The 27,243-nt window shown below is 45.4% G+C and overlaps 1 long non-coding RNA gene across 1 annotated transcript; it reads right to left on the reverse strand.

Annotated features, from left to right (window-relative positions):
- Nucleotides 1–3,623: 3,623 nt before the first annotated feature.
- On the reverse strand, nucleotides 3,624–12,629 carry LOC123453751. Its single transcript, XR_006632948.1, has 3 exons — nucleotides 12,539–12,629; nucleotides 5,172–5,603; nucleotides 3,624–4,160 (listed from the first exon to the last, which is right to left on the reverse strand). It is a non-coding gene; the product is annotated as an uncharacterized LOC123453751 (long non-coding RNA).
- Between the last annotated feature and the right edge of the window lie 14,614 nt (nucleotides 12,630–27,243).

Here is a 27,243-nt window from a genome sequence, read left to right on the forward strand (position 1 = left end):
AGCTTCCACAGACTACTCTCACTGTGGAGCCTGCTCGCTTTACTGAGTTCTAATCCACAAAGCTTAACTTTTCTTTTCCCTTTCTTTCTCTTCTTTTGACACTGGTGGAAATCTTAAGAGTTAGGTTGGGACAGGCTCCCAAAATGGAGTCACCATGTAGCGACAGAGACATACATAGAGAAGTGGGTCATCCACACCCCTCAAGAAACGGCCCAGCCTTTATCCCTTCCTTGCCTAACAGTGCCCCGCCCCCCAGGCCTAGGTTTCCCGCCCCCTTATTTTATAAGGTCTGCGTTCTGGTGTCACACCCTGGCTATCTTAGATCTCCCCTAGAGAAACCTTTTTTATTCAGCTTTTCCTTCCTCACCTTCCCCCAGCTGAAGAGCCCTATAAAGCCCGCTATCTGGAATCTCAGGTTGGCTGTGCTCTTGAGAGTCAGTCCTGGCAGCTCCTGCTTTTCCCTGGACAAAAGCTTTCATCTTTGCCTTGGTGGCCCCCGTGGTCTCGGCCCCCGTGGTCCCGGTCACTCCCGGGTCGCACACTAGGTGGCTGCCGGGGCGCTTTGGCTCTTCCACCTCTGCGTTTTCTTCTTCTCGCCCCTCTTCATCTCTCTCTCTTTTTTTTTTTTAAAATTATTTATTTATTTATTTATTTGAGAGCAACAGACACAGAGAGAAAGACAGATAGAGGGAGAGAGAGAGAATGGGCGCGTCAGGGCTTCCAGCCTCTGCAAACGAACTCCAGACGCGTGCGCCCCCTTGTGCATCTGGCTAACGTGGGACCTGGGGAACCAAGCCTTGAACCGGGGTCCTTAGGCTTCACAGGCAAGCACTTAACCGCTAAGCCATCTCTCCACCCCATCATCTCTCTCTTTTTTAAATTTTATTTTTTTGGTTTTTCGAGGCAGGGTCTCACTCTAGCTCAGGCTGACCTGAAATTCACTATGTAGTCTCAGGCTGGCCTCAAACTCTTGGCGATCCTCCTACCTCTGCCTCCTGAGTGCTGGGATTAAAGGCGTGCGCCCCCTCACCTGGGCCTCTCTTCATCTCTTGCATCCTTCCTCCTGGATGTGTGTCTTTATCCAAACGAGCACAGGTGCATTTACACCCGGGGAGGAGTCTTCACTCTTCTGGCTCCTCAGTGACCTCTAAACCTTGTCGAAGCACAAGACTCAGCCCTCACCTCAGAGGGGAGAAGGGAGAGTTTATTCTAGAGCCAAGTATGAGTGACCATGGCTGGGAACACAGATTTAGGTTACCCCAAATTCCACATTCCAATGTGTTAACAATTTCATGAAGGTCTTATATTTACAAAAGAAAAGAAAGGCAGATCAAGGCACTTTGCAAATACACTGGCTGACCATCAGGTAGGTGGATTATAGCAAGGGGGGGGGGGGAATCTCCACCACAGGCTCAGATGCTCTCTGAAGACATTCTTAGCCCTTGGGTTGGTGGGAGCAGGGTCTGTTCTTGCATTCCAAAAAGGATCATACCTGATCAACTGATAGTCACCAGGATGTTAGTTCTGACACAGAGGTGGGCAATAAGTGGCTATTTTGGAGCTAAAGGCAGCCCAAGGAAATTTGGCTCTGACTTGCAACATTCCATTTCTCCGAGATCACAAGGGGGCGCGGCAGACTCAGTGCTTTTCTGGGAACTTTAGTTCGGAAGCTGTCCATGTGACCCCGGGTTTATGAATGTACAAGGGACGCAAATTCAAAATCAAACAAATTAAGAATCCACGTTGATTCTCAAGTACCGTCTGTGCCGCAACACGTGACTTCAGCACAGCCTTGGGTCCCGAACACACAAGTTCACTGTCTGCCGCCCATGCTCTAAGGCCGACACGCCAAAGCCTCTCGGAACGCCTCTGCTCAGGTTCAAGGCCACTGTAGCTGGTGAGCTGGACTGTTTTCACTGTACGTGCAAAGTTTTCTGCTCCCAGGGAAGCATGATGCTTCAGCTGTGGAAAGCAAAGGCTGCTGGTATTTTCCTAGTGTCATTTCTCAGCTTATAAATACCAAATTCGTATATATCCTTGGATTGGATTAATAATGTTTGAAATAAAAAAAACTACTGTTTGAGTTGCTCGCTTGACTTTCGTAAAAAAAATCGTTAAGTGAATTTTGCCTTAGAATTTGGACAGAATTCCCAAAACTTTCTGAAGTGGCTCTAAACATACATATGTTTGTACTACTATATCTATATCTATCTATTTACCTATATATTTTTTTTTTTTTTTTTTGGTTTTTCGACATAGGGTCTCACTCTGGTCCAGGCTGACCTGGAATTCACTCTGTAGAGGACACACAAACTACCACAGCATCTTCACAATTTTTCTGTTGACTGATAAAATATTAGCTTTATAACCACTAATACTGAGAATGTCATTTCACATAAAAATATAGTACAAACAGGCGTGGTGGTGTACGCCTTTAATCCCAGCACTTGGGAGGCAGAGGTAGGAGGATCGCTGAGAGCTAAAGGCCACCCTGAGACGACAGAGTGAATTCCAGGTCAGCCTGGGCTAGAGTGAGACCCTACCTTTGGAAAAAAAAAAACAAAAACGCACATTCATCTAATGCTTTTACCTTTAATAACTAAAATTACATGATACCAAAGAATTGTTTTCAAATGATTTTCTTTATGATTTATTCTCAACAAAGGCTTAATTTGTTATTTGACTTGTAAAAATTTCTCAGGGGTTGTGAGTGGAAAGAGCTCAGGCAGCCCAGGCCTAGCTAGTGCTCTGTTGAAATATAAACTGAAGCCAAGGCAGTGGGTTCACATTTGGTGAGTACAAAGCCCAGTGAGGCGCGGCCAAGACGAAAGTCTGGGGAAGAGTTCCTACCTTCAGCAGGCCAGGACGGCATGGGAGTCGTCTCCACAGCAATGCCCTCTCCAACACAAGGAAGCAAGGACACTTTGTTTTATTTTGTTGGTTTCTGGTTTTTCGAGGTAGGGTCTCCCTCTAGCCCAGGCTGACCTGGAATTCATTCTGTAGTCTCAGGGTGGACTTGAAGTCACGGCGATTCTCCTGCCTCTGCCTCCTGAGTGCTGGGATTAAAGGCATGTGCCACCAGCTCTAAGGACATTTTTATTTATGGTGCCTATATATCATATTCCTATACATGTGGTCCCATTTTTTAAATCATGCTCAGTTGAGGTTGTAATTTAATTTTAAAAAGATCATAGACACATTTCTGTGCATATTGAATCTTAGGGCACATATGTAACAGATTAAAATGATGGACAGTGGGCTGGGGAGATTCTTCAGTGGTTAGACACTTGCCTTCAAAGCCTGCTGGCCTGGGTTTGATTCCCCAGTACCCATGTAAAACCAAATGCACAAAGTGGCATGTGCGTCTGGAGTTCGTTTGCAGTGACAGGAGGCCCTGACACATCCATGCTCATTCTTTCTCTCTCCTCATAAGTAAAGAAATAATAAATAGATAAAATGATGGACAAAAATGTGTGTTCAGTTTGTACTACAAAGTTTTAGCTAAAAATAAAGAAAAGGCTCTTAAGAAATTTTATTTGTTTATTTGCAAGGAGAGAGAGAGAAAGAGAAAGAGCCAGGGCATCTTGCCACTGCAAACGAACTCCAGATGCATGCACCACTTTATGTATCTGGCTCTAGATGGGTACTGGGTAATCAAACCTGGGTCACTGGGCATTGCAAGCAAGCACCTTAATGGCTGAGCCATCTCTCCAGCCCTAAGGAAAAGATATTTTGGAGGCTCATTGACACAGGAGTCTGTCCCGGAAGGTGTGTGTTTTGCTTAGTCACTAACAAATCCACATCCAAAGTCCATAGAGATGAACAGAAAAGATGCATAAAGCCTTGTATTTCTCTCCTTGCCAGAATCATCCATTGGATACCCCTGCAGAAATATGGTACAAGCATTCCTTCATTCTTCCCAGCAACATAGTAAATATTCTTCCAGTCACCTTCTTTGTGCGTGTCGTATTTCTAGGCACTTAGAAAACACCAGTGAAGAAAATGGTTGAAACTCCTTGTCCTCAGAAGGTGACTGGCCATGCTGGGGGGTGGAGCTCTCGAGAGGGCAGTGCGCGGTGCTTTATAAGACGACCAGGGTGGCCTTGGTGAGAGTCAGCGGAAGCCAGTGCCCTAACCACTGAGCCACACTGAGTGAAAAACTGAAAAATAAAAGATGAATTAAACCAACTTGGACTAAGAGAAATCACTAATATGGTCTACTAATTTAAAATGATGGAATGTTATGAATGTGAAAATTATTTTCAATCCTAGAGTACATGAAATGTTCTCATTGAAACCAAGATCATTATAGGACATGATAGAGTTTTAAAATTCCATATATATCTCTATCTCTCTATCTGTCTCTCTCCTATCTATCTATCTATCTATCTATCTATCTATCCATCCATCCATCCATCCATCTATCTACCTACCTACCTATCTGTGGAGTTCAACTTCATTTGCATTAAGAGACAAAGCGCTCTGTCCTGGTGGCCTGCGTTTGACCGCCATCTGTTGGCCAGTGTGCAGTACTGGTTTGGCTGAAGGCTGGAGTCGGGATCACCATCCAGTGCCCAGCCTCCAAGATGGGAGGCTGACATACTTGACTTGGCAGTCCAGGTCAAGGCAGAAAAACAAGCATTTTCCATAGCAAGACTCCCAGGAGCATTGAGAGGAAGCTGGGGGCTCTGGCTGCAGTGAGATTTAGAAACATGTCGCCCTCTTCACACAGCCAAATCTGTCCCATGAGCTCCAAAATCCCATCTCTCGCCGTGTCTACGTGGGAACAGTGAACAGTTGGCACAGAGCTCCAGAGCCCCACTTCCCTGCCCATGCCACCCGTCTGGGTGCTACAGAAGGATCATCAGTCATTCAAGGTAAGAAGGTGAAAATGATCCATATAAACATTTGAAGTGAGAGCTGGAGAGATGGCTCAGCGGTTAAGGCGCTTGCCTGCAAAGCCAAAGGACCCAGGTTCAATTCCCCAGTATACATGTAAAGCCAGAGGCACAAGGTAGCTCATGTATCTTGAGTTCATTTACAGTGGGTAGACGCCATGGCATGCCCATTCTCTCTATATCTGCTATCTCTTTCTCTCTTGAATAAATACATTTTAGCAAGATGTCTGCACTGTGAGTGTGCAATCAAGCCAGTTCACAGGGAGGACTCACTGCGCTCACGCTGTCTCAAAGCACGAGCCCAGGCACGTGAGGGACAGCGGCTTCACTTGCCGTTAGGGTTTGAAGCCCAAATGCCCCCATTGCCTCATGTGTTTGAACACCCGGTTACCAGCTGGTGGAACCATTCTGGGAGGTTTTCGAAGCTTAGGAGGTGGAACCTGCTGGGAGGGAATGGGTCACTCAGGGACGGGCTCTCAGGGTTACAGACTGCTCCCACCCCACAGCCTGAGTTCTCTGCTTCCTGGTCCACTGAGCTGTGAGCTGGTCAGCTGCAAGCTTCTACCACCATGGGCCCAGAGCCTGCCCTGCCACCGGAGCTGATGTCTCTGAACTATGAGCCCAAGTAAACCGCTCCTCCCTTAAGTCGTTTCTCCATCAGATATGATGTCCCGTGAAGAGAAAAGTCACACAGGAATCAGGGTTCTGCAGAGGAACAGAACAGAGAGAATGCGTTGTATCATTGAGGGGGCTTATTAGACTGGTTTACATAGAACGGGCTGGGCAGTCCTGCAGTGGCTGGCTGCAGGCTGGAGAATCTGAGGCCCTGTCCGCCTCCCAGCAAGATCCTTGGAGAGATGCTGGTCTTCAGTCCTTGTGCGAGACTAAAAACGTCTTCAGAAGATGGCAGTAACAAGCAGTAAGGCAGCCAAGCAAAGTGGAGCAACTTTTCTCGGAAGTTCTTTGCATCTAGGCTGTCACTGGAAGGGCTGTCCACCTGGAGGAAGGTCGTTGTCCCTTAGCTAATTCTTTTTTTGTTTTTCAAAATTTTTTTTAACAACTTCCATGATTACAAAAAATATCCCATGGTAACACCCTCCCCCCCCACACTTTCCCCTTTGAAACTCCATTCTCCATCATATCCCCTCCTCTCTCAACAAGTCTCTCTTTTATTTTGATGTCATGATCTTTTCCTCCTCTTACGATGGTCTTGGGTAGGTAGTGTCAGGCACTGTGAGGTCATGGATATCCAGGCCATTTTGTGTCTAGAGGGAGCACATTGTAAGGAGTCCTACCCTTCCTTTGGCTCTTACATTCTTTCTGCCACCTCCTCCGCATTAGACCCTGAGCCTTGAAAGGTGTGATAGAGATATTACCCTTAGCTAATTCTTTCTAGAAATGCATTCACAGACATGCCCAAGAGACATGCCCATACTTGACTACTGACTGATCCAACCAAGTCGACAATAGAAATGAACCATCACAATCCCATCCCTTGTCAACTTGACACCCAAGCCCATCTCTAGTTTCCAAGTAAAGACAATAACAAGGTCACCATTCTGCCTGACATGATATGACTATACCATGAACAAACTGGAAACACATAGCAATTTCCCCTGAAGTACATGACAATATCCCTTCCAGAATTCTTAGACTTTTGGTATCTCATAATTTAAGTATGATAATATAGATTTAAGTTCTGACATTAGGTCAAGCAATATGACATAACATAGTAAAGAAGCTGAGGAAAGAAAACACAGGTATCTTAACAAAATAGGACAGAAACACTCATGAAAATTACAATCTCTGTTTCTGTAACTTGGTCCCCAGCCGGTGGCAGTTTGGGAAGGTTGCGGGACCTCTGGGAGGGGGACATCTTGCCAGAGTCCATGTGTCACCGGGGCTGGACTTTGTGGTGTATCAGCCCAGCCCCCGGCTGTTCAAGAGGAGCTTACATTGTTGATTCCCGTCAGTGCCAAGATGTGACGCCCTGGCTGTGCTCTGTGATGAAACTTCCACTTTTTACTGGCCGTCCAGAAGAAGTCCTTTCCCATCAGAAGCTGCTCTGGCCATGTGTTTTGTTCCAACAACAAGAACATAACTGCTGTGTCCATTGACCTTGATCACAGGACATGGTAACATCAAGAAGCGCCCTAAACGATCTCCTACACTACAGACATACCCCTCCACAGCACAGGAGCAGCCCAATTTCCCCCTGCTGGTCTGGTTAAAACACCCCTGCAAAGCCGGGCATGGTGGCACACACCTTTAATCCCAGCCCTTGGGAGGCAGAGGTAGGAGGATCGCTGTGAGTTCGAGGTCACCCTGCGACTATGCAGTGAATTCCAGGACAGCCTGAGCTAGAGTGAGACCCTACCTTGAAAAACAAAACAAACAAACAAACCCAAAGACACCCTGCAAGCACTGTGACTCCTTTCTCAGCCTGTTGACTCAGGAGCCCGAAGTGGCCGGGGGGACGTCTTGGCTTCCGGTTCAGTGGAATGTTTGTTGAGGCTCCTGGCAAAAGCTCTCCCCACTCTGGAACCAAGACCTCTAGGCCAGCAGAGCATAGGATTGTGAAAACAGGAAGCAAAAATTTTGCTCTTAAGCCAGCAGAGCATGAGGTCATGGGAACAAGAAACAAAAATTTGCGAGCAGGTCACCAGGCGTGATGGAGAGTGGTACCAGACCCATTTTGACCATATGACAACATTTTTTTTGGAGCCTTGTTTCTGTCCTTGCAACCATGTCTCTCTGAATCTAATACTGTCGCCTTCCTCTTGCAAAGAAGCTTATGAGGAGGATAATCTCATTCAAATCCCGGACTTGAGCCCATCTTCAAAACACATGTCAGAGCAGCACATCGTCAGGGTGGGAAGTGGGGCTGGAGTCCAACCTACCAGCCTAGCATCTGAGCCTGTTCCCTACATGGCCAGACGGCCTGGAGCGAGTCTGCGGCTGGCGGGCGGACAGAGCGGGGTCCGATCCGGGGGAGCCCGGGGCTGCAGCTCTGGGGGCGCGCGGACCCTCCGCGGCCAGCACTCAGAGCGTAGCAGCCGCTCCGAGTTGGCGCTCCCTTCGTGCTGCTGATGACGGGATGAAAGGTCGATTTTGGCTTACAGAGTCGAGCGGAAGCTCCACGTGGAAGATGGCATCGGCTGGTCATTCACAGTCTTGCCACAGCCAGTGGCAAACAGCAGCAGGGGAGTGAGCTGGTTTCTGGCAAGGAGGAATTGCTTCCAGCACCCCCAGCCTGCCCCCGACAGCGCACCTCCTCCGGAAGGTTCCACCTCTCAAACTGCCATGGGCTGGGGACCCAACAGTCAGAACCCAAGAGTGCATGGGGGACATCCTGTTCAAGCCATTACCTGGCCTCTGAGTTCAGTGCAGTATCCATTCCTCAGTGAACCTCATTTCCTACAACCCGAGATTCTGTTCTCACAAAACAAGCTGTCACATTTCTATTTCCCCGTGGCACACAGAGGCAAGGGGACACAGGGACCTCAGCACCCTCCTTGTTCTCGCATCCTTCCTCGATCCCCGGGCCCAGAGCCTCCCACCTGGCGTCTGGTGAGGACCGTCAGGTCCCAGCCCCACTCAGGACTCTCAGGCTTCCCCAGCGGGTTTTGTCACTTACCACTCATTGGCGTGCCCAGCAGTTTCCAGAACCTTAGTGCTGCTATCCCCTCTCCTAATCGTCCGTATTTTGGGCTTATGTTTTTGTTTTTGCTTTTTTTTGGAGGTAGGGTCTCACTCTGACCCAGGCTGACCTGGAATTCACTATGGAGTCTCAGGGTGGCCTCGAACTCATGGCGATCCTCCTACCTCTGCCTCCCAAGTGCTGGGATTAAAGATGTGTGCCACCACAACCGGATTGATTTCACTCTTATTTGACTCTTTGTAGGTGATATTTGCGATTTCCCAATTTCTTCAGCTTTCATTTCTTTGTCTGTACATTGAACTGCTTACATTTCCCCCTTTCTCTTAAGAGTGAGACACCAAATATAACCATTTTAAGTAAATAGGCCCAGGCCTGACTTAGATAGAGAACTAGCTGGCTAATGTGCTGACCTTTGCTTCTGTAAACTTTGCTTGCTTGCTCAATTGCTGCCTTTCCCCTAAAGTTTCTGAGGAACCTCTACTTCAAGGACATTGCAGAAACACTCCACTGCCAGGGAGGGGTTGTGTGGGGGGGGACTCCGACCACCTGCTTAGAAACTGAGGAATCTCCACTTAACGACAATGGAGATGACTTCATCTGCCTGGAGTGCCCCTAGCTCCTGCCCCCAACTTTGCCTGCTGAAACCCCAAGCCAATCAGAACTGCTTAATTCAACCAATCATGTATCTATCCCCTACTTCTTTGCTCGAATTCCTATATGAACCCCTTCCCCCAAAAGAAAGGGGCTCTCTTCCTCACTACTGCTGTGCCAGACTGTGGGGACAGAGCCCAGGTCTAGGCTTGCAATAAAGAAATCTGTTGCTTTTACATTTGAGTGTCTCGGCTTCTATGGCGGTTCTCTGGGTGACTCCTGGGTGACTGGGGAACTTGACTCCTGGTCAGGGGTCTTGGCACAACAAAGAGGATTTGATGCAGTTACAATAATATTTCAATACGAATAACATTTCAATTTTATTTTCCTAGAAGAAAAGATTCTTTTTCTACTCTTAAAATATTTTAGCCAGGGGTAATGGCACACGCCTTTAATCCCAACCCTCAGGAGGCAGAGGTGAGTTTGAAGTCAGCCTGAGATGGCATAGTGAATTCCAGGTCAGCCTGGGCTAATGTGAAACCCTACCTCAAAAACAAAACAAAATAAAATTATTTATTATTTGCAAGCAAAGAGAGACAGAGAGAATGGGCACACCAGGGCTATCAGCTTCAGCAAATGAACTCCAGACGCGTGCGCCACCTTGTGTATCTGGCTTACGTGGGTCCTGGGGAATAGAACTCTGGTTGCCAGGATTTACAGGGAAGTGCCTTAACCATGTGCCATCTCTCCAGCCACGTTTTCTACTTTTAGATTTTATCTAGACTGTAGGCTAAGTAGCCCAATACCATCAGTTATTACAGATATTGATAGAGTGCTGCCCAATCTTACTTAAGCCTTGCAGTTCCTCCACTTACTGCAACCACGTCCTGAGGGAAACAATGATAGAAGGTCAAAGTACAGTGACCAGTCTTGTCACAACACTGGCAGGAATAATCAGCCTGACTCTGGAGTGCTACTGTGCAGGCCACCATTGAGAGAGGTTGCTTCTTTGTCTGCTTTCAAACATAACTGTACTAGAGAGGAATCATGAACAATGGAAGAAAATTACCCATTGTGCCATCCCTCACATTTCTTAAAGATTTTTTAAAAAATTTATTTATTTGTTGGGCTGGGGAGATGGCTTAGTGGTTAAGCGCTTGCCTGTGAAGCCTCAGGACCCCAGTTCGAGGCTTGGTTTCCCAGGTCCCACGTTAGCCAGATGCACAAGGGGGCACACGCGTCTGGAGTTCGTTTGCAGAGGCTGGAGGCCCTGGCATGCCCATTCTCTCTCTCCCTCTATCTGTCTTTCTCTCTGTGTCTGTCGCTCTCAAATAAATAAATAAATTAATTAATTAAAAAAAATTAAAAAAAATTATTTATTTGTAAGGGGAGAGAGAGAGAGAGAGAGAATGGGCATGCCAGGGCCTCCAGCTGTCACAAATGAACTCCAGATGCTGCATATGCCACTCTGAGCATCGGGCTTTATGTGGGCACTGAGGAATCAAACCTGGCTCATTAGGCTTTGAAGGTAAGCATCTTAACCACTGAGAAATCTCTTTCTCATTTCTGTCCTCTCAAATTCATGTAACAATAAAAAAATTACCCAATTTTGTTGCATTTTCTACTTCATATGAAATGAGATGCATTTTGTGTTCTTTTCTATGTTCATAATTACATTTTTTCATCAGCGTATGAACAGAAGGCACTGCAGTTTATTTTAGCTACTTCACTGCTAGGGTGCTTCTCCTAGTTGTTTTCGTTGTAAATGACACTGTCACAAGTATCTGCCCATACAGCTCTTTCCCTTAGGTGATCTTAGAATGAAGGAAGAGATGTATTGGGTCAAGACGTATGTATTTCCCTGAATCTGATATGTCCTACCACACACTTTTATTTGTAGTTCTATTACCAGCATTCGATTCAACGTCAATAGCAGTGTGCAATAATATTGTAAAGTTTAATAATTCAATATGCAAAAAGCAAAACAAAATCAAGAGTAAATGAAAACTGCTTTCCCAAGTAACTATTCTAATATTACCAAACTTGGATGCTCAAAAAGATAGATCATAAGGAATCTCCTTCAACATAATTTGGGGACCTAGGAAAACTACAGAGCAGTGTACTATTGAGGAATGAGATGACCAGGAAAAGTGTCTTTTCCTCCGCATTGACGGCATGACTCACTATCAGCTTGTTTATTTTGAAAGATCATGAAACCTCCAGGAAAGCATTCTTTAACACGGATCATTTGATTTCATACTGAAAACCACTGTCCTTTATTAGAGATATAGCACATGACTATTTAATGATGACATTACTCATTTTTAATACATATATATATATTTATTTATTTATTTATTTATTTATTGACAAATTCTATTCTTACAGACAACAAACCATGGTATTTCCCTTTCCTCCCCCACTTTCCCCTTCATAACTCTGCTCTCCATTATATCCCCTCCCTCTCTCCATTAGTTTCTCTTTTAATTTGATGTCATCATCTTTTTCTCCTATCATGAGGGGCGTGACTCATTTTTAATAAGTACTTATCATGATAACAGTTTTTGGCTATCAACTATATGCCAGTCTTTGACCTGTGAACTTTAGGTGATTTTATTTAACCTCTACAATTACTTTGAAAAATAAATGTCATTATTCACATTCTAAAAATGAGGGCATTGAAATTTATTGAGCAACAAATGACCAAGCTTAAATTTGAAGGCAGGTTCGTCTGAATTTCTAAGGTCCCCTAATGCTGCCCCCACCCCTCAAGGTAGCGAAATCATGCGTGCAGACAGGAAAATACGTTGTGGAAAACGATGATGCCACTGGAGATTAAGTAGCTTAAGCTGATGCACGGGGCTCATAACGTTTCCCAGCATAATATTTTTATAGGCCACTGTCCCACATATTTTTACTAGATCTAATTTCCTGCACTGCTTAAACTACATTGCTGAGATTATTAAAATCAAAGCGACACCTTAAATCCTGAAGAAATATCTTCGCCTGCCCCACTCGTCTTCCAAAGTCAACACCAGCACAGCGACTTTGCCCTGATCTGTTAAGCACAAGGCGATCCTTAATGACAGCTTGCATTCTGCAACTCAGTTCTCCAAAGTCCCACTTGCCATGATACCAGAAACGGATTCCTTCAAAACACTACATGGAGTTGGTGAGTCTACTGCTGGTTGCACAGGAGGTTGGCCCATTTGGGAAATACAGTAATATATTCACAATTATGCTCCAAGACAGAATCAGTAGACACCTGAGGCAGCCCCCCCGCTCTGAGACCCCATCTTGCCCTGCTTCGCACCTGCAGATTTCAAGAGCACAGAGTCACATCAAGCTTGCTTTTCTCAGTACCTGTCTTCTTTTTGAGATCACCTACCCCTTTCTGGATAGGAGCCCTTCACTCCATCATCGGGAGAAGCTGGACTGGGATTGCGGCTGGCTGACAGTCTCAGGTGAGGGTGGGTTACTGTTTGGAGAACAATAGGCAATGATTCACGGCTGAAGAGCTGAGCTGCTCGTCTTCCTGTGCCAAAGGAATGCGGTGTTTTTCATGGCTTCTGAAAATAAGTTGTTTTCCTTTGGATTAAAGACAAGGCAGAGTGTGTTTTAAGAAGGAAGTTGGTTTGGATTCCCAGTCCTCACATAAAGCCAGATGCCCAGAATTCATCTGTAGTTGAAGGGTCCCTGACCCCTCATGTGCTATCTCTCTGTCTGCCTTTTTCTCTGTCTGTCTGCCTCAAGTAGATAAATAATAAATATATTTAAGTAATAATTCCTTCTCCCAAAGTATAATGTAAGAAATAAATAAAATGATGTGTGCAAAACAGTTTAGGATTGATATAGACAGTCAGCAATAAATGTGAGCCACCATTAGCTTTTCTTTCCTGTGGTGCTGGGAACAGAAGCCAGGGCCTGGTGAATGATGGGCAAATGCTGCCCTGCTGAGCGGCACTCCCAGCCTCAGAGCCAGAACCAATAGCCAAAAGGGGATTTAAAGGAACAGTTGTTAAAACAGAGAACTCAGAAGAAAGCATCTGCTTAGTCCTGTTTGCACTCAGACTTCTGTATCATGAAGTCTTGACATCTTGATCTCAGAGGTATTTGTATTCAATAGTCTTAAAACTACTAATACATGTAATATATGCTTCAAAATTTTATTTATTTATTTATTTGAGAGAGAGAGAATGGGCATATCAGGGCCTCCAGCCACTGCAAACAAACTCCAGATACATGCTCCCCCTTGTGCATCTGGCTAACGTGGGTCCTGGGGAATCGAACCTGGGTACTTTGGTTTTGCAGGCAAATGCCTTAACCACTAAGCTATCCCTCCAGAGCAATATATTCTTTTAATTAATATGATAAAAATTTATTTTGTAAGATTAATTTTAGCTTGGTATGGTGGTGCACACCTTTAATCCCAGTACTCGGGAGGCAGAGGTAGGAGGATAGTTGTAAGTTTGAGGCTAGACTGAGACTACTTAGTGAATTTCAGGTCAGCCTAGGCTAGATCAAGACACTATCTCAAAACACCAAAAAAAAAAAAAAAAAAAAAGAGAAAAGATTGATTTAATATATATGTTTTAAAACACAGGAATACAGAAATACTTAAAGACATTTTTGGGCTTTTTAAAGTTTTTTTGGTTTTTGAGGTAGAGTCTAGTCTAGGCTAACCTGGAGTTCACTAGGTAGTCTCAGGGTGGTCTCAAACTCATGTTAATCCTCCTACCTCTGCCTCCCGAATGCTGGGATTAAAGGCATGTGCTACCATGCCCAGTTACTTGAAGACATTTTTGGATTTGCCAGAGGTTTTTTTAGTATCTCCTGTGGATATGATTTTTTTTCTCACATATTACTTAAAATGTGTTTATTTACTAATTTGCAAGGAGACCAAGAATGTGAACAGGCGCACCAGGGCCTCCTGTTGCTGCAAACAAACTCCAGACACCTGCACCACTTTGTGCCTCTGGCTTTATGTGAGTACTGGGGAACGCGGCCCAAAGGCTTTGCTTTTGGGTTTGTTTGCTTATGTGTTTTGTTTTGTTTTGTTTTTTAAGGCAGGGTCTCTAGGCCAGGCTGACCTGGAATTCACTACCGAGTCCCAGGCTTCCCACAGGCTCTGCCAGCAAGCACATTTAAAGACTAAGCCATCTTCCTAACCCATGTCTCGAGTATTTTTGATCCAATTGCATCATTGACAAAGTCTGGATACTTTTGTGAAAGGCACAGTAGCATCCCAAACTCCTACTTACGAAAGTTCTTGGAAGAATTAGATAGGAAAAAAAAAAAAGTCATTTTACTGAGCTTTTTCCATGTGCCAGGTGGGCACTTTTCTAAGAGCAAGGGGGAGAGGGGGAGCCAGAGAATCCCAGCGCCTGCCTGCTGGGTCACTGGCTTCCAATAACCCCCACGCCGCTGTGGGGGAGATCACGGAGCTGGTGGAAATAAATGTGCCCACAACACCAGGAAAGGGTAGCTGGATGCGCCAGAGACTCAAGGTGGGGATGTAACTCGAAGCAGGGCGCAGGGGACGTCATGACTTGGTGACAGTTAAGCAGACACCTGGAAAAGGTAGAGGGTGCGGGTCACACAGAAAACCCAATGCCAAGTGCTCCAAGCACACAGAACAGAAAGTATGCAGAAGCCTTGAGGTAAAAGTTGGCCACAGGATCGAGATCACTGTAGCTGAGGCCAAGAAAGGGAGATAAGATTAACAGGAACAAAGACTTTTTTTTTTTTTTTAATTTTTAGCACACAGCTGTAGCAGATCACCGGTTTCATAATGATATTTTCATCAATGCATTCAATGTACTTTGGTGATAGTTACCTTGTCCCCTGTCCTGCTGCAACCCTCTTCCCCCCACCTAGAGAGCCAGGAACTCAAACCCCTCAGGTGAACTTTACATTCTGCAAAGAAGCAATGTTGAGGGAGGGTGAGCCGAGGTGGGAGAGCGTCGAGATTGAGCATCATTGCTGCCCTCCGATCCTTCCCGCCGACCTTCAAGCACAGCTGTTGAAAAGCATGAAAATGGAGACTGGGGAGACGGCTCAGCAGGTAAAGCACTTGCTTGCAAAGCCAGAGAGCGCAGGTTCAATTCCCCAGTACCTACAGAGCATCACATGCACAAAGTGGCACGTGTATCTGGAGTTCATTTGCAGTGACTAGAGGCTGTGGTGGACCCATGTTCTCACTCGCTCTCTCTTTATCTCTCTCGCATACTCTCTCTATAATAAATAAATGTAAGTCTTTTGAAAAAGAAGACAATGAAAAAGCCTTCCAAGCTGATTTCTGAACGTCTGTTACTGAGGCATGTGGTGTCCCCAGCATTAGGTCTGTTGCCTTGGGGAAGCGGGGTTAGGAGCACCAAAGTGCGGGAGGGAGGGGCTTGTGAGGCCCAGAGAGCGTTTACCTCCACCTCAGAGGAACACGCGCACGGTGTGTGTGTGCGTTCACAGGAAAAATTAGTCTAGATAGATAGTCTTGAGTTATGTAACTGTACAATAAATATCATTTGCAAAGGCTGAAGAAAACAAGGAGTGAAAATGTTTGATTTGGGGGCCGGGCGTGGTGGTGTAAGCCTTTAATCCCAGCACTCGGGAGGCAGAGGTAGGAGGATCGCCATGAGTTCAAGGCCACCCTGAGACTCCATAGTGAATTCCAGGTCAGCCTGGGCTAGAGTGAAACCCTACCTTGAAAACCAAATATTAAAAAAGTTTGATTTGGCTTTGTCTCCTTCGCCTTTGAAACCTGCCTTTCGTGGCTGATATAACAGGCACTGAGGGGATGAGCAGGAAAGGAAAACGAAGGGGATCGGAGCAGTCACTGAGCAAGGTCACTGGCTTCCAATAACCCCCCTGTCTGAGATCCAATATCTAACTGTAATGCTCTAATCAGGCACAGCTCAGCTGAGATTTCATAGAAGGCTTTTGTTGCCAATGTTCTATACCCTGGGGAGGAGTGACTAAGAATACTTTGTTCATGCTTATGGGGGACTGAGTCCTTGAGTATTTTCCGTCTTGTAAAAATGCCTGGCTTTTAGGAATTTTCCATGACAGTGAGGTGAGCTGTTACTCCCAGCCAGCATCTCCTTTAGAGGAAACAGACAGGCTGGTGTCTTCCACGTGCCCCAGGCTGTGCTAGGGGTTTTCACAAGTACTGGAAGTGTGGACAACACCCTCCCAGTTAATTCCTGCAATGACACTAGAACAGAGCCACTGTCAACCCTATTTTAGGTGCATATAAGACAATGGATCGAAAACAATTTTTCTTTCACTTGCAAATCCGAGATTGCCATATCACACTTGCACCTCACAGTGCCACAGAGATTACCTACATAGATAAGTGATGTCTACCATGGAAGTGGGGTCAGGGAAGGACAGTGTGCAGGACTGGTATCCCCCAGGCACGGTCAATCCCCAAACAGCGTATCTCATGCTGGGTTTTGTGTCACAGGTGGTCATGAAGACCGGAGGGGACAGGCATGGCAGCTGTCATCTGGAACAACAGAAAGGAATGAACAGGCTATAACTAACTGGAAACGCTCATCAGGTTGCGAAAAGGGAAACTGAGCAATTTCCTTGTCTTTGGTTATCCCATTAGTGCGAAGATACTTAATGAAATCTTTCCAGAGAAGGACAACTTTGCTCAATTCAGTTCCTAAAAAACTAACCTGCCTCTGAATCAAAAAGTGTGCTTATATTATAAATAACATTCGTGAAGCTAGCATTTGCCTCCAGTAATCTCCCAAGCTTTTGCCAAGGAATTCTTACTAAATTGGGATTTTTCTTACTGGCCTCCAGTAACTAGGTAGAGCCACTGGGAAGCTTATTGGCCATTTCTGTTCCCTGCTTCCTGTTCTCTATAGCCACGCGGAGGAAATACGCAGGATGCCAGCTCCCCAGGGACTTGGTGACTCCGGAGGAAATGCTCCACCTGAAATAGCCTGATGTGCAGCCTCTGAGTCACGCGGGGCCGTGGTCCTGGGGTTCACCCCTCAGGTGATGGGAAACGGGCAAGAAGGAAGCATCTGAAGTGAGATTTTTTGTCAGAACAGCAGAAAAGGCTAATGTTTCCCTGACAAATTTCATGCTGAGAGTTCAGCATAGATGGACTGTGACTTCCTCCCCTGGCCATGGGCACAAAGGCCTGGTCAGGGTTCAGTTCAGGGACATGCAGAGCGTGAATGTTTGTATAAAAACAGCCCCAAAGCTCTGGTAGAGCAGCTGTGTAAATAGACCTAGGCTGCAGGGACAGGGTCTTCCTGATTTTTGTGTTTATGACTATTTCTCTACAATTATCTGGCCCCAAATGTCACATTGCCCACAGACTGTAGGTGTATGTCTTAACTAACAGCAAACACGTCGCCTTTTGTCTCCGGAGAGGGGAGCTCGGTGTAGATAGGAACTACATCTCTCTTGGCAGTATTCTGTAATTGGAAGGGCCTCTCAGCCGTTCTCAGACCCCCCTTCACTCTCCTGCATCTGGAGTGCAACCTTGCAGAGAGGTGGACTCTTCCTTCACGCTGTTCACAGAGAAGGCCTGAGGGCCGCAGTGCTCTATGCCCATCAGGTGTCTGCATGAAGTTCAGTGTGGACACGGTGTCCTCCCAGGAGCGGGGACCTCCATGGAGCCCAAGGAGGGATGAACCAGCTCTTGTAGGAAAGAGGGCAGGTGAAAAGACAAAGCTCTGAAACAGAAGTCAGGTCAGTGATCACCAGGGGCTGTCGCAGAACTTTCCTGAAAAGATCCCTCCAAAGCCAGCACCAGTGAAAGAAGAGGAGTTTATTTCCTGGGGACCAAAGTTGGGAGCGCTCCCCAAAGTGACTTCATAGTGTTCATGGCAGAGGAGGGGGTGGGTGAGCAGGCGGGCAGCTGGCTGACAGGAGCAGGGTGTGACAGTCAGCTTGTGCAGTCTGTGTGATTCAAAACAACCACCGTTCAAAACACACATATAAATCAACATGCGTATGAATCATGCAGTCGGGTCACCCTAACCGTGAGCTCCGTTTTACTCTATTTTAGTCTAAACTGTCCTTCCCTCTTACCGTCCCTCTGGGTCCCCCTAGACAGTTAGTTCTCTCTTTGGGACTCCTTCAGCTGCTGACAGAGAGAAGTCCAGCTGGGCAGCAGAGAGCTTGAACGGCAGCTTCGTGCCTCCGCCTGCCTTTTGCCTTCTTTTCCACTGCAGCTGGAGCGGGGAAGTGGGAATTCACTACACAGGGGCGCACAGAACTTCTTATGGGGACAGATATATGTGCTCGATTTCTATTGTGATGAGGATCACACAACTGGTTACAGTTATCAAAACTGTATACCTTGGGCTGGAGAGATCACTTAGCATTTAAAGCACTCGCCTGCAAAGCCAAAGGACTTTAGTTTGATTCCCCAGGACCCTCATAAGCTAGCTGCATAAGGTGGTGCATGTGTCTGGAGTTCATTTGCAGTGTCTGGAGGCTATTTTTTCTTCCTCTCTTTCATTCTCCCTGTATCTTTCTCTCTCTCTCAAATAAATAAATAAAAATAAAATATTAAAAAACTATCTACAAAGTATGGATTTTACTGTAGAGGAATTATTACATTTCCAAGATTTCTTTGTCAATATCGTATTTATTTACAAGGGGAGAGAGAAAGAAGAGAGAATGGGCATGCCAGGACCTCCAGCCACTGCAAAGGAACTCCAACCAGATAAATGCACCTCTTTGTTCATCTGGCTTTACCTGCATACTGGGAAATTGAATCCAGGTCATTAGGCTTTGCAGGCAAGTGCCTTAACTGCTGAGCCATCTCTCTAGCCCACCCCCCTTTCCCAAGATTTCTATTTGTTGTGTTTTTTTTTCTGAAAATCTCAATTTCTGTGTCGATTTTTTTTTTTCTTCCATGTTGTTGTCTTTTTCACCATATTGAGGAATTTCTCATCTACATTGCTGGTTTTCCTCACGAGGTCCTGGTTTGAATTCTACCTATTTATATCCTGTTTTCATGAGTAAGCCTTTGATAGCTCCACTTGGCATTTTACCTATTTCAGTATCTTTGAATTTAATACATGAGAAATTACGATCTTTTGGTTTCATGCTACCTTGACTTTTTGTTTCTTGTGTTTCTAAGTGGTATTTATGTATCTGTTGGTTTGGATTTCTCTTCTGGTGTTTTATTTATTTATGTATTTATTTTTATATTTTATTTATAAGCAGAGAAAGAGAGGAGAGAGAGAGAGAGAGAGAGAGAGAGAGTGAGGGAGAGAGCACACGAGGGCCTCTAGCCACTGCAAACAAACTCCGGATGCATGGGCCACTTTGTGCATCCGGCTTTTTGTGGGTACTGGGGAATTGGCTTTACAGGCACATACCTTAACTGCTGAGCCATCTCTCCAGCCTTCTGGGGTGTGTCGGGGGGAGGGCGCTTTTGAACAACTTTGGTGTCAGTCCTCTGCCTTGTGTGAGGGAGGGTCTCTCCTGTTCACCACTGGTTATGTCAGGTCAGCCAGCCTGCAAACTTTCAGATGATTTTCCTCTCTTCCTCCCATCCCACTCAGACACACTGAGATTAGAGAGAGTTGTGCTACAGTCTTTGGCTTTACGTGAGTTCTGGGGATCCAAACTCAGATATCCAGCTTGCCTGGCACTGAGCCATCTCCTCTGTCCTTCTGGGGGGCTCTTCTTATTAAGTAGTCTACTCTTTTTTTTTTTTAAAAAAACATTTTATTGAAAATTTTCATATGTGTGCGTAAATATTTTGGCATAATCACCTCCTATTACCTTCTCTTATCCCTCCTTCTCTTCCCTCCCTCCCTCTGTCCCTCTGTCCCTCCTTCCCTCCCTCCACCAGAGAGCATGGCTGAAAGCCTGTTTTGGTTGGCCTGCTCCTTTTCACTATGTGACCCGTATTTTCTTCCTTGGCACATTTCAGCCATCCTGTCACACTACCTTTGTGAATTTCTGCAGCTCTTCCTCTTTGGAATGGACTCTATTTTTTCTCATTTTGACTTTTCTCCCTCACTGTGTCTCATGGAGGTGACTCCCAGGCTACAATGTCACTTGGAAGTCTCCTGAGTTCTAAGTAAAACATCGTATACAGTTACCATTTATATAACAAAAGAAGCATGATAAAATATGCATGTACACATTTGCATAGGCACAGATGTTCTGGAAGATTATGCCAAGAAGCTATTGGATCAGCCAGAAATCATGTAACAATTTGAGTAGAGAATGTTTGACAAAAAGGATGACTAATTATTGACTGTGCATTTATGAACAGGGGAAAGAAATTCTGAAGAATATTCTAGGGCTGACAGAATACCCAAGAAAGTGGTGATTTGGAATGGGAGCACACTTCAATCTGGTGTCAGACTTCCTGGCGGAGAGCAGATTCTTGCCCGGTGAAGGCTTTTGCTGGGTTAGCCCAGGTCAGAGCTGACCTACAATTGCCAAGCTTGGAGTCACCAGCTAGGGCTGGCAAGTTGGAAAATCTCCCACTGGAGAACCAGCAGACTGAAGGTGGTAGGCAGGAGGTCACTTCCTGAGAGGGGCTAGCAAAACTCGTGGAGAGCTGTCTTTCTGGGTCTGTAGCTAGCTAGACTCACCCGAAAGCTTCCAGGAGGCCTACAGGACTGCCTCAGGAGAAATCACTGAGGTATCTATGAGACTTACTGGGGTCCACCCTATCACTGCTTCCCTCACACCAACCAGCCCAGACTCCCAGGAGCAAGAAGAGAAATTAGGAGAACCCCCTTTTCTTCCAGAGTCTCTCTACTGGCCTCTACTGGCAAAGCTTAACCTAGATCAGCTGGGCTGGAAAGGTGTTTTGGTATCACAAGCAGAGAAATGAAGGAATTAAGGAAATAAGTTTATAAATGCCACCATTTGTGACAATTGGATATGGGGATTAAAACTTGTTGCTGGAGCTCAGATTTAAGAGATAAGCTTGTCATTGTGAGATTTTGTACTGTTTGAGGAAGGAACACTGAGACATTAGTGCATTTCTTACTCTGTTTTGGTTTGCCAAGATTGAATATCACTGCAGTCAGCTGAAAGTTTGCGGGAAGAAACAGTTTCTCCATGAAGTCATTCCTGTCAGGGATTTTGGTTGCCTAATGGCTTTTATTCTTAATTTCTTTGCTGCCTGCCTTGGTCGGCTTCACGTTGCTGGGATGAACCTCCAAAGCAGGCGCAGTTTACGAGAGGAATGGCACTTATTTCAGGCGTACAGGCCCAGGGGAAGGTCCCCACGGCAGAAGATGCTGGCCCCTTTCACGTCCGCAGAGAGAACAAGCCACACCAGCACCTCCAGGAGCAAGCGCGCTGGGAGCCCCAGGCCCAGCTCCTGCGCTCTCCCTCCGCTAGGCTGGAACTCAGGTCTACCCCAATTAACGCTTTAGGGCCGGACCCCAGGAGCCACCCACAGTGACACCTCTTCCAGCCAGGCAGGTGGAAATGTTAGTAAAACATCTCAGTCGATTGGGGACATAAGTTCAAACTGCCACACCGCCCCAGCTGGGTACTCCAGGCTCCGTGACTCTGCACGTGCGGTACTTTTGCTTGTGTTTTATTTAGTCCATTGTGTTCAAATAGAATGCAACAAATTATTTTAATTGTCCTAATATTTGTTAAGACTTGTTTTGTGTCCTTTAAAAATATTTAATCAATTTATTCATTTGACAGAGAAAGAGGGAGAGAGAGAAAGACAGAGAGAGAGAGAGAGAGAGAGAGAGGGAGGGAGAGAGAATGGGAGAATGGGCACGCCAGGGCCTCCAGCCACTGCAAACGAACTCCAGCCCGTTTGTGTCTTTTTATATGACCTATTTTTTTTTTTTTTGAGAAAGTTCCGGGGACTGCTGAGAACAATGTGAATTCTACAGTGTTTTGCTTAGAATGCCCTGCAGATGTCTGGTAGGTTCATTGGATCTGTGGTGTCGTTTAACTCAGTTATTTCTCTTTATCTATTGCTGGGGTGACCTATCTGATGGTGAAAGTGGGGTGCAACACCCACTATTATTGTGTCGGGGTTAATGTGTCTTTACATCTGGTGGTGTTTGTTGTATGACATGGGGTATGTCAGAGTTCACTACTGTCATGTTTAGAATTGTAATGTCTTCCTGGTGGGTTATTCCCTTAACCATGATAACCCATCATCTTTCTCTCTTCCCACTAATTTCGTCAGGTACTAGAACAGAACCTCCTGCTTGCTCTCTAGCTCCATTTGCTTGTAATAGATTTTTGGTATATTTTATTTTATTTTATTATTATCATTATTATTTTTGAGGTAGGCTTTCACTGTAGCTCAGGCTGACCTGGAATTCACTATGTAGTCTGAGGGTGGCCTCAAATTTATGGCAATCATCCTACCTCTGCCTCCCAAGTGCTGGGATTAAAGACACACGCCACCATGCCTGGTTTATATTTTATTTTACTTAGAGAGAGAGAGAGAGAGAGAGAGAGAGAGAGAGAGAGAGAGAATGGGTACACCAGGGCCTCCAGCAACTGCAAATGAACTCCAGACGTGTGTGCCACCTTGTGCATCTGGCTTACATGGGTGCTCAGGAATTGAACCTGAGTCCTTAGGCTTCATAGGCAGGCACCTTAGCCACTAAGCTACCTATCGCCCCAGCTGTAACATATTTTTCCATCCTTTTGCCATAAGGCTTCATTTGTCTTTTATAGTAAGACACATTTCTTGAAGGCGACGAATAGATGGGACCTGATTTTTAATCAAGGCTGCATATTTGATAGGAGAATTTAATCCATTATTATTCAAAATAATTTTTTAAAATGTTTTATTTCTTTTATTTGAGAGAGAGAGAGAGAGAGAGAGAGAGAGAGAGAGAGAGAGAGAAAATGTGCACACCAGAGTGTCTAGCCACTGAAAGCAAACTCCAGATGCATACACCACCTTGTGCATCTGGCTTATGTGGGTACTAGAGAATTGAACCTGAGTCCTTAGGCTACATAGACAAGTACCTTACCTGCTAAGCCATCTCTCTAGCCCCCAAAATTATTTTTAATGTTTTAATTTTTTGTTGTTATTTTATTTATTTTAGAGTGACAGACAGAGAGAGAAATAGGCAGAGATATATAGAGAGAATGGGCACGCCAGGGCCTCCGGCCACTGTAAATGAACTCCAAACGCATGCTCCCCCTTGTGCATCTGGCTAATGTGGATCCTGGGGAATCGAGCCTCGAACCGGGGTCCTTAGGCTTCACAGGCAAGCGCTTAACCGCTAAGCCACCTCTCCAGCCCCCCAAAATTATTTTTGAGAAGTGTGTATTAATTCCTGCTATTTTGTAGTGCTTGCTTTCTTGCTAGTCCTATTTTTTAAAATATTTTACTTAATTGCAAGGAGAGAGAGAATGGGCACATCAGGGCCCTCCAGCTGCTGCAAATAAACTCCAGGTGCATGTGCCACTTTGTGCATCTGACTTTACATGGGTCCCGAGGAATCGAACCCCAGCTGTTGGGTTTTGTAGGCAAGCGCCTTAACTGCCGAGTCACCTCCCCAGCCCGCCATTCCATTTTTAGCTACGTGTATAGCATGATTTATTCTTTCCTTTATGCTCATGAATATGTTTATTTTTTTCTCTTTAATGTGAAGGATTCCTTCAAGTATTTTCTTTGGAGCTGACTCAGTGGCCATGAAGCCCTTTAGTTTGTTATTGCTTTTATCATGGCGAGTTCTTCTTTCTCCTTTGATCGTGACGGACAGTTTGACTGTGTTTACCCCCTGCGTTGGCGTTCACTGGGTGTCAGAACTTGCAATGCATCGTTCCACGCCGTCCCGGCTTCACGGGGTCCGCTGAGAAATCTGCTTTCATGCTGATGGGTTTTTCCTTTACGTACAAGTTGGTTTTTCTCCCATACAGTGTTGACTATTTTCTCTTGCTTCTCAGTGTTGACTATTTGAATTATAATATGATGTGGGGAGTTCTGTTTTGGCGTTGTCTGTTTGGTGCTCAAAACGATCCCTGAGTCTAGATCCTCTGTCTCTCTGGACTCTGCTATGATTTTGTTGAGTATGTTTTTTATGTCCGTAGCCTGAAGTTCTTCTCCCTCTATTTGCATATTTCATATGTCTGTTCTTTTTAATGGTGTCCCATAGGACTAGCGTATTCTGTTTGTACTTTTTTATTATTTTGCCTTTATTGACGTGTGAATGTTCCAATTGATCTGCCTTGTCTTCTAACCTAACACTCTCTCTTCTGCTTGATTCTGTTGATGAAACTTTTACTAGTCTGTTGTTGTTTGACTTACTGAGCTTTCCATTTCTGAAACCTCAATTTGATTTTTTTTTTTTTTTTGCTGTATTTTATCTTTTTTTGTTGCTTGTTTTGTTTTTCAAGGTAGGGTCTCACTCTGGCTCAGGCTGACCTGGAATTCACTATGTAGTCTCAGGGTGGCCTCGAACTCTTGGCGATCCTCCTACCTCTGCCTCCCAAGTGCTGGGATTCAAGGCGTGTGCCACCACGCCCGGCTTGTATTTTATCTCTTTATTTAATTCCCGTTTCATATTGTATACCAAATTCCTTGCTTTATTCAGTTGTTTATTGGCATTCTCTTTGAATTCATTGTGGTCTGCAGATTTTAAAGGTAATCATGGCGATAGAAGGTTGTAACTGAAAAGTGAAAAGAGGGGATAGGGAAGAGAAAAGGAGAAAAAGAGGTGGGTGTGAGAGGGGAAGTATCTGAGTTGTGTGTAGGACGAATATTAGAGCACAGAGTTTCAGGATGGGTTGAGAAACACATGGAATGACAAAAGTTAACTAAGCAAACCAGTTCCCTTCTTGTCACTGGAACAAAATCCTTGACCGGAAGCAGCTTAAGGGAGGAATGGGTTTATTTAGCATTTGGCTTCCAGTCCGAAGAGGAGGTTCCATCATGGCATGGAAGGTGTGGCGGGAACAGGAAGCTGGGGTACACCACCACGTCGGCAGGAAGGAAGTGGAGAGAGAGAGACTAAGTGGGGCTGAACTAGAACACTTCAAGGCCTGTCCCATTAGCATGCTTCCTTCAGCCCGGCTCCACAGCCTAAAGGTTCCATGACTCGACTTTCCAAAACAGTATGTCCATCTGGGGATTAAGTGTTCACACACGTAAGGCTACTGCGGACATTTGTCATCCAAACCATCACACCAATAATGTACAAAGTAAAGCAGGATGAGATACATACACAAGAGTGAAGATTAAAAATCTTTAGGGCTGAAAAGAAAGTGCTTGCTTGTAAAGCCTGGTGGCCTGGGTTTGATTCCCCAATACCCACATAAAGCCAGATGCAGAAAGTGGTGCATCCATCTAGAATTCATTTGCAGTGGCAGGAGGTTCTGGTGGACCTATCCCCCTTCTCTCTCATAAACAAACAAACAAACAAACAAACAAACAAACAAATAAATAAATAAATATTTTTTTAAAAATCTTTAAGATATGCACGAATCAGTATTTTTCCCTTGGTGGGAGGGGTTTTGAAATTTTTCCTTCTCTGTGACATTTTATGTAACAGACTGCTTTGATGGGGGAGTTGTGATTTATAATTCTATTTCAGATCTGTGAAATCAGATTTGGGGCATGTTTTGCCCTGCATGAGTTTAGAGCACTGGCCTTTCTGAGGGAATCTCTTCCAGACCTTTGCTGAGGCGAGCCGCATGGTCCTCATTACCTGCGTGGTGCTGACTGACGGTGGTGTGAGGGAGGAGGCTGGGAACTCGCAGAAGGTTCCCGCTGCCCTCAGCAGCGGCCTTGCCTTACAGACGGCCCCATGACTCACTTCAACCCTGACCTCCATATGTGGCATGCTTCTCCTGTCTTCATGACTGAGCTCTGAGTCCCACCATCTCTGAGCTCCAGCACAGCTCTTTTCTCAGTCTGTGGCCAGTGTGTGGGTGAAAGGAGGGTAGCCATTGTTTGATGTTTCCTAATTACCTCAAAAGAAGCTTGTTATAGTCAGCTCCAACAGGGATGAGCATTCAAACAAACACAGTTTTATGGGAGGAGGGATTTATTTCAAGCTTACAGATCCAGGGTAAAAAGAGAGAGAAAACACCACTAAGCAGCCAGCAAACACTAAAAGCACAAAACAAGCACAGCCAGAGCTCAAAACTGCTCTCCACACACCTTTGGGTTGGACCTCTCGGAGAAAGGAAAGAGAGAGAGAGAATGGGATGCCAGGGCCTCTTGCCACTGCAAACTCCAGATGCATACACCACCTTGTTCATTTGGCTTTACACGAGTACTGCGGAATTGAACCAAGGCTGTCAGGCTTTGCAAACAAGTGTCTCTTACCACTGAGCCATCTCTCCAGGCCCCCAGCTTCAGTTCTTGACTTGACCATGCACTGATTGACCCCATCATTATTTTATTTTTTTAGAACTTTAATATATGAACATACAGTAATTTGACCATATTCCCATCCTTTTATGTTTTTTTTTTTTTTTGTCCCCTCACCCCTCACTCCTCAGAGCATCCTCTTTCAAGGTCATCTTTCCTCTGTTTTGTTGTCTGATTCCTCTTTTCCTCCTCCATCCAAAATGTTAAAATGTGTGTGGGCTCAGAACATGCAGGCCTTGTGGGGGTAACTACTATGGGGTCATGAATGCACCAGTCAGTTCATATTGAGAGAACAGTGCCACAAAGTATGCCTATGCACCCTGTGGCTCTCACATTCTTTCTGCCCCTCTTCCACGATGTTCCCTGCACTCCAGAGGGCATAGCAGAAATATCTTCTAGTGTTGAGCTCAGCAGCTTCTGATTTTCTGCTTCGATGAGTCTTGAGTCTCCTCAGTGTCTACCACCATCTCCACAGGGACAGTTCTCTGGAGAACAGCACTCACATCCTTTCCATGACTATCTGTGCTCTGTTCCCTGAGCCCCGGCGACTGTGATTGAGATCCCTCATTCAGTGCAGAGCCCTGAGCTTTCTCTTTTTGTCATTTTGATGAGTCTTGGGTCTCCCCATATTTGCCATCATCCACATGTGGGTCCTGGGCCTGCATTCTTCCTGGCACTTTCTAAATGGTTCCCTGGCTGGTGCTAATCTGAACATTTTTGAGTCATCATCATTATTAGGGTGTAGCTCCACAAGGTGGTACATGTGTCTGAAGACC

This window comes from Jaculus jaculus, chromosome 12, assembly GCF_020740685.1.
Source record: "Jaculus jaculus isolate mJacJac1 chromosome 12, mJacJac1.mat.Y.cur, whole genome shotgun sequence".
Lineage (NCBI taxonomy): Eukaryota > Metazoa > Chordata > Mammalia > Rodentia > Dipodidae > Jaculus > Jaculus jaculus.